Genomic DNA, 10940 nt, shown 5'->3' with positions numbered 1-10940 from the left:
AGGAGGGGAAAATTTGGAACAGAAGGTTTTGCACATGTTTTGTAAATAAAAAGCTTTAAAAGAAGAATGAAGAAGGGAGAAGAAGAATGAAGAAGGAAAAGAGGAAGAAGAGGAGGAAGAGGAAGGGAGGAAAAGGAAGAAGAGGAAGAAGAAGAAGGAGAAGGAGAAGGAGAAGGAGAAGGAGAAGAGGAGGAGGAGGAGGAGGAGGAGGAGGAGGAGGAGGAGGAGGAGGAGGAGGAGGAGGAGGAGGAGGAGGAGGAGGAGGAGGAGGAGGAGGAGTTGCCCCTCCTTCCTGCTCCAGCCCCGCCTCCCCCCTGGAAGCTTTTCCTTCCCGGGGGAAGCTGTTCTCTGGCACCCCCTAGCGGCAGGAGGTGACATCTCCACTTCAATCCTGGACTTCCTCCCACAGGTAGGTTTACCTGGGTGCTGGGAGAATGGGGAGAGAAGAGAGCAGAGCACTAGCTGCGGGGGAGCTCTGCGGGAAGCAGCCCCTCCCGGTCCGGACAGCCAGGGACTAGGAGCCGAGGAGCGGTGCCTCTTCTTTGTAGAGTCATGGAAGGTTGCAGATGGAAGACGGGAGCGTAATGTGTCAGAGCTGAGGGGAGCCTAGAACACAAGGTGTGGGGGCTGGGGGGGGAGAAGTCTAGAACACACGGTGTGGGGGTTGGGGGGGAGAAGTGTAGAACACAAGGTGTGGGGGCTGGGGGAGGGGAAATCTAGAACACAAGGTGTGGGGGCTGGGGGAGGGGAAGCCTAGAACACAAGGTGTGGGGGCTGGAGGAGGGGAAGCCTAGAACACAAGGTGTCGGGGCTGGGGGAGGGGAAGTCTAGAACACAAGGTGTCGGGGCTGGAGGAGGGGAAGCCTAGAATACAAGGTGTGGAGGCTGGGGGAGAGGAAGCCTAGAACACAAGGTGTGGGGGCTGGGGGAGGGGAAGCCTAGAACACAAGGTGTCGGGGCTGGGGGAGGGGAAGCCTAGAACACAAGGTGTGGGGGCTGGGGCCTGCCTAAAATGTCCCCTAGAACACAATGTCAGAGCTGAAAAGGGACCTCAGAACGTGGAATGTTATGACAGAACGTCAAGGCTGAGAAGGAACTTAGGGAAGGACTAAAATGTGGCAGCCCGGAGGCATTTCCGAGCACGTAAGGGCAAGGCTGAGGGACACCGGACTAGCGCTCATCTCCTTCAGTGCCTCTGGAGTCAGAAAAGATTGAATGGAGTCCCCCAGACCGCAGGCCCAGCTGCAGCCCTGGAAGGCAGAGTGAGTGAAAGGACTTCCCAGCCGCGAGATAGAACACCTAGAAGGAACCATTCCTGTTACAGGAAGGCCCCGAGCCCTCGAAGTAGTCATCTGAGTCTGTGCTCTTCAGTGGTACAATCACATAAAATAATGCAGTTGTGAGCCACTGCAGGGACTGCTCTGTGCTCCCCCCTTTTTACTCCCCAGATCCTTGTACACAGCAGGTGATTAATGAAGGTTTGTTGATTAAAATACGGTCATTGGTTTCAACCCAATATAATTATAATAATAATATATAACGCAAGTTCAAATAACGGGAATACTTCAGAAGATTCATTATCGCGATTTTATTTGAATTAAATTTTATTTTATTTTGAATTTTATTTGAATTAAATGAGTCCTCTGGAGGGATCCCACAGATTCATCCTACTTGAAATTATAATCATGGATAATTCGTTCCAGCCCAGCACGTGTGTGCTCAGGAGAATCCTTTCTTCCAAAGGCCTTGGCTTTGACGGAATTTTCCTAACCCTCTTACTAAAGGGCCTTCCTTTATTGACAAATTGCTTCTCAGAAAATATAAAATGAAGGTCCTAGTATAGGTGATTTTCTTCCTAACTCCGAAATCAGTCTGTCAACAAGCATTGCATTAAGCCTTTCCTATCTGTCAGGCACCATTCTAAGCAAGAGGGAATTTTATGTACACATCTTTTATTAGGTATTAGGTCAACCTTTAATTTTTTTTAACTAATTTTTTTTAATCAGTAAATATCTGCCTTCTTTCTATGACCTGCCCTTCCCCCACCAATTGATAATGAAAGAAAAAAAAAATGTTACAAAAAAACCAAATTTCCACATTAGCCAAACTCTCTAAAGAGAGAGAGACTGGTAGATATAGAGCCACTTTCTGTATTTATACATATATAGAGTTCATTAAAGAGATGTATGTCAATATATAAATGTGTAGATAAGATATGATTCATTGACTTCCTGTCCACCCCTCCCCTCCACTGTAAAAGCTTTTTCTTGCCTCTTTTATGGCAGCTAATTTACACCGGTCCACTTCTCGCCTTTCCTCTCTCACCCATTTACTTTACTTTTTTAAACATTATTACTTTATATTCAATGCACCCACCTCCCCCCCCCACCCGTGCCCTCTGTGCATATATACTCCTTTTTAACTGCCTTAATAATGAGAAAGTTCTTATGAGCGACAAGTATCATCCGCCCATTACAGGAATGGAAACAGGATAAGCCTTATCAAGTCCCTTATGATTTCCTTTTCTGAATACCTCCTTACACTTCTGAATCCTGTATCTAAACATCAAATTTTCTATTCAGTTCTGGTCTTTTCATCACAAATGACGGAAAGTCTTCTATTTCATTGACTTTCCCCTTTTTTTCTCTGAAGAATTATGCTCATTTTTGCTGGCCATGTGATTCTTGTGATCCTACCTCCCCCTGCTCTGTCATATTCCAAACCCTCTGATCCTTTAATGTAGAAACTGCTAAATCACATGTTATCCTGACTGTCAATCATTTCTTTCGGATGCTTGCAATATTTTTTCCTTGACCTGGGATTTTGGCTCTAATATTCCTGGGTTCTCTTTCAGGAGAAGATCTATGGATTCTGTCCATTTCTATTTTACTTTCTGGTTCTAAGATAGTTTCTTTTTAAAAAAAATAAGTTTTCTATTTTCCAAAATACATGCAAAGATAGTTTTCAACATTCATTCTTATAAAACCCTGTGTTCCAAATTTTTCTCTCCCTTGCCTCTTGGACAGTAATCCAATATAGGTTAAACATGTGCAATTTTTCTGAATATATTTCCATATTTATCATGCTGCATAAAAAATCAGATCAAAAGGGGAAAAATGAGAAAGAAAAAAAACTCCTTGATAATTTATTGAAAGATAATAGTCTAGGTTCTTTTTTTTTTTGATTATGGCTTTCAAGTAGACCAATACTTTTTAAAATGTTCTCTCCTAGATCTATTTTCCAGGTTAGATGTTTTTCCAATGAGATATTGCACAATGTTTTCTATTTTTTTATTCTTATTGTTTATTTTATTGTTTCTTGATTTCCAATAAAGTATTAGCTGCCATTTGCTCAATTCTAATTTTTAATGAATTATTTTCCTCAGTGAGCTTTTGTTCCTTCTTTATCATTTGGCCGATTTTGCTTTTTAAGGCATTCTTCTCATTGCTTTTTGTATTTTCTTTTGCTTTTAATTTCCCTTCCCAATTTTTTCTTTACCTCACTTACTTTATTTTCAAAATCCCTTTTGAGCTCTTCTACAGCTTAAGGTCTTCAAAATAGGAGAGCCACTTCCAACCCTTGTCTAATTGGTGTCTATAAAGTCTGATGATAATAGGGTTCAGATGGGATGCATATTCAAAGGGGAAAATATCACTCAATATTTGAATTTAAGCACTTTATTCTTGTCTAATCCCTTAAGACTGTTAATTCATATTTACCTTTTAAGTTTCCCTTAAAGTCTGTTTTTGAAAACCTTCAAGTTTCTATATAACTCTGGTCTTTTTGTAAGAATGCTTGGTATTACCAACTCTTCCTCAGTCTTCTTTGGATTTATAGCATAAAAATAGGTAGTAAAGCCACCTGTTGGCACCTGTTTCCACATCTTGCACAAGATCATGATGTCTCAGTATGGATTTGAAACCACTTTTTACCCTGGTGTACAGTATTTTCCTATGCTGAAATGCTCCATTATTGAGTTCATTTTTTCTGATTCTTTCTTATGTAATTTGTTCCACTGATAAGTTTCTATTTTTTAACCAGTGCCAAAAAGTTTTGATGACTATTGTTTTATAAAACAATTTGAGGACTAGAAAGTGCTATTGCCCTTTTGATTCCAATTTTTTAAAAATTTATCAACCCTGAAGATTATAGAACTTTTATTCCTTCAAATGAGTTTTGTTATTATTTATTGGGCACAGTTAGCATCTGTAACTTTTTAAATGATGCTGTGTTTGATATATCCTTTTTTTTGTGGTCCATAGCCTCATTTTATTCCAAGCTCTAACAATCTTGATATTATTTGCACAAAATCATGACTCTCCTCCTCCCTCTTTTCTTCCCTTCTTCCTTCTCTTCCTTTCTATGTATACACATAAAAATAAAAGCAAATATGCATATATGTAATATGTTTACTGTATTAATTGTCCTTGTGTCATCTTTTTTAAATTTACATTCAATCTCCATAGTTCTTTTTCTGGATGCAGATGGCATTTTCTATCCAAAATCTATTGGAATTGTCTTGGATCACTGAATCACTGAGAACCACCAACCCTTTTATAGTTGATAATCTCATATTCTTGCTGTTATTTCTGGTTCTCTTGTTTTGCTCAGTATCCGTTTATGTGAATCTTTCTAAGCCTTTCTAAAGTCAGCTTGTTTATCATTTTTAATAGAACAAAAATATCCATTATCTTCATATGCCACAACTTGTTCAGCCATTCTCCATTTGATGGACATCTACCCATTTTCTAATTCTTTGCTGCCACAAAAAGAGCTGCTACACACATTTTTTGGTACATGTGGGTCCTTTTCCTTCCTTTATGATTTCCTTGGCGTACAGACCCAGTAATGGCACAGCTGGGTCAAAGCATATACAGAGTTTCATAATTCTTTGGGCATAGTTTCAGATTACTCTCCAGAATGGTTGGATCATTTCACAACTCCAACAATGCATTATTGTCTCAGTTTTCCCACAGCCCCTTCAATATTTATCATTACATTTTCCTGTCATCTTAGCCAATCTGAGAGGTATGAAGTGGTACCTCAGAGTTGCTTTATATTTGCTTTATTCTAATCAATAGTGATTTGGAGGATTTTTTCTTATGACTGTTTATGGCTTTGATTTCATCATCTGAAAATTGTCTGTTCATATCCTTTGACCAGTTATCAATTGGAGAATGATTTATATTCTTATAAATTTGACGCAGCTTTTTGGTATATTTCGGGAGTGAGACCTTTATCTTAAATACTGACTATATGTCTGATGTATCCTGAAAGAAATTTTTTAAAAAAGAAAAACGACCTATATGTATAAAAATATTTATAGCAGCTCCTTTTTCAGGGCAAAGAGCTAGAAATTGAGGTCATGCCCATCAATTGGAGAACGGTTGAATAAATTATGGTGTGTTATTATGATGAAATATTATTAGTCTGTGGGAAATGATGAATAGGATGCTCTCAGAAAAACCTAGAAAGTCTTCCATGAGCTCAAGAAAAGTGAAATGTACTGTGTACAAAGTAATAGCAATGTTGTGGGATGATCAACTGAGAATGACTTTGCTGTTCTCAGTAATACAGTGATCCAAGACTACTCTAAAGGATTTATGATGAAAAATGCTATCCATATTCAGAGAAAAAACTGATAGTGTCTGAATATAGACTGAAGCATACTTTTTTTCCTTGAAGTTTTTTTTTTGGGGGGAGATATATGCTTTATTTTGCAACATGACTTTTATGAAAATGTTTTGTATAACTTCACATGTGCCTTCCCAATATGGGGGGAGGAAGGGAGAGGATCTGGAACTCAAATTTTTTAAAAACAAATTTCTAAAAATTGCTTGACATGTAACTGAGGAAAATAAAATATGAAATAAAATCTAATTGAGAAAGGTTAAAAAAAAAAAGAATAGGATACCTGGAGTGATATTTCAACAGTCTCTGTAGCAGTGGAGGATCCCAAAATGGGCTTCAGGCTAGCAATATGCTTGGTTACTGACAGAGACATATATAGTGGCTAGTGGGAAAGTGAGTGTTCTAAGTATTAAAAATTTCTATTATTAATCAATAAAAATTTTTATCTCGTCAGGGATTCTTTTTTCATCAACATCATCATCATCATCTTCTTCTTCTTCTTCTTCATTCTTCTTCCTCTTTTCTTCCTCCTCCTCATCTTTTTCTTTTTTTTTTTCTACTTTCTATTCCTTTACATCAGACATAAAATTCCTTTTGGATTTATCTTGGGAGTGAAGTTTGGGGGAAGAATTGAAGATATTTGGAGAAAATGATTATTCTGTTTCTATGCTAGTCCTGTGGACTGTATAATTTTCTGTTTTCAAGATATTTCTGGAATAACCTTCCAACTCTCATCTACTCTTACCTCACTGGCTGAGAAATCAAAGACAACAACTTATTATTCCTTTTCCAGGGACTTAAACTCCTAGAAGCAGAACAAATTGAAGATTATATATACTTACATCTTGGTCAAAAGTAGGAACTTTAGCATCCCTTCCCCCCAAGAGAATTTCACCATTCCCAGTCCTGTATCACCCACAAGAATGGTCTACAGTTGTAAGAAGATGATGCTTGTGATGATTCTGGTGTTTTGTGGGGTATGTTTATGGCCAGGTAAGCAGGTAATTGGAGGGAAGGGACACTAGAACATAAAGGATCAGGGAAATGAATTCTCTGAAGGGTCTTGTGTGAATTTCTGGGAATGTGGCAATCTTGCTTAAGAAACTGGATCCATATGGAAGCAAATCTGGGAGATGAAAACAGAAGTGAATGGAAGGTCTTTAGGGACAGAGACAGAGGACTGGGATGAGCTAAGAGAGATGGAACCAATCAGAGAAGCTTCTCTTGTTTAAAACCAGATTGTAAAGAAGGAGGAAACTCAGAATTTATATTCTAGAAATAGTTATTATTTTACCACTCAGGTCAATTTCACCACTCACTCCAACTTTTACTTTAAATTCTTAGATTTTATTTTACAATTTCCCTAGTGGATCTTTTATTTTTTTTTCCTTTGTATGTATGTGTGTGTGTGTGTGTGTGTGTGTGTGTGTGTGTGTGTGTGTGTGAAAGAGAGACAGAGATAAAACTGATAAGAAATGGGGAGAGGGTGGGGGAGAAGGGATAATAATAGAGTTAAAGGCCACTTTTAATTCTTTTGAAATATTTATTTTCTAACTAAATTTTTCACTTGATATTTTTTCCATCCTGTCTACTGATCTACTTCAATATAAAATTTTAAAGTAACTTCATCTCTGAGAATTGCAGAAATTCTTTATTGATTTATGATTTTTTTCATATTATTCTTTTTTGGTTTGCTTAATGATGAAAATAGACATAAATGGCATCTTCAAAAACATTTTCTAAATATGAAAAGGGGCTTCTATGAGAGGGAAAAATTTGGGTGATTTCCACTGATGGAGGCTCAACCATCCTGGAACTGAAACTCATTAAAAACTCAAAAACATTTTCTAAATATGAAAAGGGGCTTCTATGAGAGGGAGAAATTTGGGTGATTTCCACTGATGGAGGCTCAACCTGGAACTGAAACTCATTAAAAACTGTCTAATGAATTTTTTTACTCTTTCCATCTTGTCTTCATGAGTTTCAACTCCTTTGTTCACCACTTTTGTTCTGTTCTGTTCTGCTTGGTAAACAGAGGCAGTAAAAGCTATCATTCTATGTACTCAGGCAGCCAATCAAAAGGGAAAGGAGAAATCATCTGTGAGGTGAGAAAAGCAGATAGGAAATATGGGGAAGAAGGGAGAGATCAGTGAAGAAAGCAAGGGATGGGAAAATGGAAATAATGAGACAATAAAAGCAATCATTCTATGCACTTAGGTGGCTATCCTATTCTTTTTCCAACCAAAAATCAAAAAGGAAAGGGGAAATCCTGTGAGGTGAGAAAGGCAGATAGGAAAGATGGGGAAGAAGGGAGAAATCAATGAAGAAAGCAAGGAAGGATGGGAAAATTGAAATGAGGAGAGAAATGAGGAAGGGGAAAAGTGGACAGACACTGGAGAAGGTATGGACCGAGGAAACAGGAGAAGACTAGGATGTGGAAGATGGAGAAAAACTGGGAAGAGTCCCTAGCTAAGTTGTAGATTAGGGTCAAGAGAAGCCTTTTCAGCTCTAGGATCCAAAAGAATTCCAGTTGCCTTCCCCTTCCCTGTGCTCTGCAATGTCGACTGCCACCCTGCAGTGGCTCCTCCCGGGACTCTCCATGAAGGAGGCAGATTGCTTCCTTCCCTAGCTCCTCAGACATGAGCCCCCTAAGGCCTACTCTGTCACTTTGGAAGAATGATTCTTGGGAGACAGGGTGGGATTCTGCGGTTCCTCCATCCCCCCCCCCAATCTGTGAGATTCTCTGAGGGCAGCTGGGTGGGTCTGTTCCACATAGGTCTGGCTAAGGAGGGGCCGTGAAAAATGTTTGGGAAGAGAGAAAGATTTAGAATTAAAAAGCTGGTGGAACCCATGGTCCTGCTTCTGCCTCAATTCTCTTCACAGCCCAGACTCTCACATGTCATCACTGCAACTATTATGAGGATTGCAGCCTCCCGAAATCTTGTAAAAAAAGTGAAACTGTCTGCGTCTTGGAGATATTGAGTGAGTATCTGCTGTCCCTCTGGCAGAATCTTCCTCTTCCCCTTCCTTCTCCCATTCCCTATCCTCACATACCCCACTTGGACACTGAGCACCAAAGGCCTATGAGTTTTATGAGGAAGGATCCTAGCTGGGGGGTAAGGCATTCTGCTCCAAAGTAGGAATGGAAGGGAGTAATCGGCTCCAAACACGAGTTAGAAACAGAGGAACCTCAGAGAGTCAGAACTCTGGGGCCTTTTGTTTATGGGAGATGGTTACCCACAAGGGCCAGATCCTTCTTCTGTAGGTCATGGTTCTTCTCTGACTGTTCCAGAATTGAAAACCTTTCTCTCAGTTATGAAGAGCTGCTATACGACTTGTGAAAACTTTATGACACTGCACTTTAAAATGGAAAAGGACAAGGCACCAACTGCACCTATCACTCCAAACAAAACCATTGCTGAAAAGATCAATAAAGGACCCTTCATAAATTCGACCTCCATAGAGCATACCCTCTTATGCTGTAACAGTAACTTGTGTAACCAGGCCAAGATGAGGGGCCCAGGGGATACAGTTCTCACCCTTGTGCTCCTATTCAGCTTTATGTGGCTCGGCCACTGTTCAGTGCTGTGATACCCCTGATATACCCTTCCAAAGACAGTTTTCTAAGAGGAAAATTTCAAAGAGCATTCAGTCATTAAAGTAAGATGAATTCACTTACTCTGAAGTGGTCTCTATTCTGTTCTCTAAATATATTTTTGGGTTCTAGAAAGTTTATCAAATTTTTCTTGTGCAGTATGATAAATGTGGAAATATGTATAGAAAATTTCATATAGTGGATTACTTGCTGTCTAGGAGAAAGGGAAGGGAGGGAGAAAAATTTGGAATACAAGGTTTTACAAGGATGAATGTTGAAAATTATCTTAGCATACATTTTGAAAATAAAAAACTATTGTTAAAAAAAAAGTTTATCAGAAAAGCTCAACTTGCTGAGCTTCCAGGGAGGTTACCCTCTGGTGTTCTTTATCATCAGTTGAGTTTTAATTGATGGGTTCAATCATTTCAGATCCTGGAGTATCACTGCACATTGGCAGAGAATCTCTGGCTCCCTTGCCCCCAGAAACTAACCAATCAGCCATGCTGCCATCAGCCTCAGAGGTGATAAATACTTGCTTCTGAGTTATGATAAAATACCCAGAATTCTTGGAAGTTTAGTCCCTGGCCTGAGTACCTGCGTCTAGCCAAAAAGAATTAATGTCAGAGGCAGGGAACAGTCATGGCTTGGGAGTATAGTGGCCAGGTTTTAGAGTTATTATTTGGTCAAGGAGCATCTAGGTAAAATGGAGATTGGCCAATAAAGGTTTAGTCCTAAAAACAAACAGTTCTGTCTGCTGATAACCTTATGATTGGGAGTAGGAGAAGAGTCAATAAATCAATTAATAGACATTTATCAAGTACTGATTCTGGGTTTGCACAATACATAGAATAGAGGGATCCTTGTTCCTTGGTTCAGAGCATTCTGTGACTATTTCCCATTTGCTTTTAGAATGGTGTTAAATAACAGGTACTCAAGTCATTAAATTCTGTCCTGCTTATATCAATAAGGTATAAGGATAACTCTCTTAAGTTCTAGAGTACTGGTAAGAGGAAGAAAGAAGGAGTGCTTTCCCCCCCACCAAGCTAGTCTATGAGCAAAATCCTATGCCTGATCAAGTCTGTCTGAATCGGGGCTGCCTCCTGTATAAGTTTTCTCTCCTATAGTATGAGTTTTGTGGAATCTCAAAAGGGCCACCAGAGGCCCAGCAGCTGAGCCTGGGGAGGAGTACAGCTCCAAGGAATAATGATCCACAAGATCGAGCCCAACAGTGGAACAATCCAATTACCAAGACAGTATATTTATTCTACAACCAAATACTACCTTGTCCATAGACTATGCTACATCCAGAAATGAGCTCTCCTCAGGGACCAAAGTGAGAGAGAAAAAGAAATGCTTGTGTCCTTCTGAGTTTTTTTTCCTCTTCTATTCTTGCTCTATTTTCTCAGTAAATATCCCCTTGTAGAAACTAATTAGTGTTCATTGCTGCTTATCGATGACACCCTAGAATAAGGGCTTGAGCAGAAAGAATTAGGAAAAATCCCCAAACCTTCTAGGTTATTCCCAGAATCTGAGGGGATATGTAATCAACTGCAGTCTAGGATTGCTAGTCAAATAAGAATTAGGATAATGACCCTACTTTCACCAGTCTCACTCTCTTGGATTTTCTCATTACACATTTTAAAATATATTAAAATTTGATGACTATTGAATCTGTCAGTCATTTGATCCTGATTGCATAACAAGAGAATTCATT

At 39.3% G+C, this 10940-nt stretch overlaps 1 long non-coding RNA gene across 2 annotated transcripts; it reads left to right on the top strand.

The window, feature by feature from the left end:
* The first annotated feature begins 341 nt into the window (after positions 1-341).
* On the top strand, positions 342-9271 carry LOC141552459 (uncharacterized). Of its 2 annotated transcripts, none has more exons than XR_012485228.1 (4): positions 342-409; positions 6425-6624; positions 8515-8613; positions 8924-9271. It is a non-coding gene; the product is annotated as an uncharacterized LOC141552459 (long non-coding RNA). The 2 variants fall into 2 exon arrangements; XR_012485229.1 differs by lacking the exon at positions 342-409 and adding an exon at positions 1188-1262.
* Positions 9272-10940: the final 1669 nt, after the last annotated feature.

This window comes from Sminthopsis crassicaudata, chromosome 1 (genome assembly GCF_048593235.1).
Source record: "Sminthopsis crassicaudata isolate SCR6 chromosome 1, ASM4859323v1, whole genome shotgun sequence".
In the NCBI taxonomy this organism is placed as follows: domain Eukaryota; kingdom Metazoa; phylum Chordata; class Mammalia; order Dasyuromorphia; family Dasyuridae; genus Sminthopsis; species Sminthopsis crassicaudata.
Note: the sequence above shows the minus strand (reverse complement) of the source record. Positions and strands in the feature narration are given on the sequence as shown.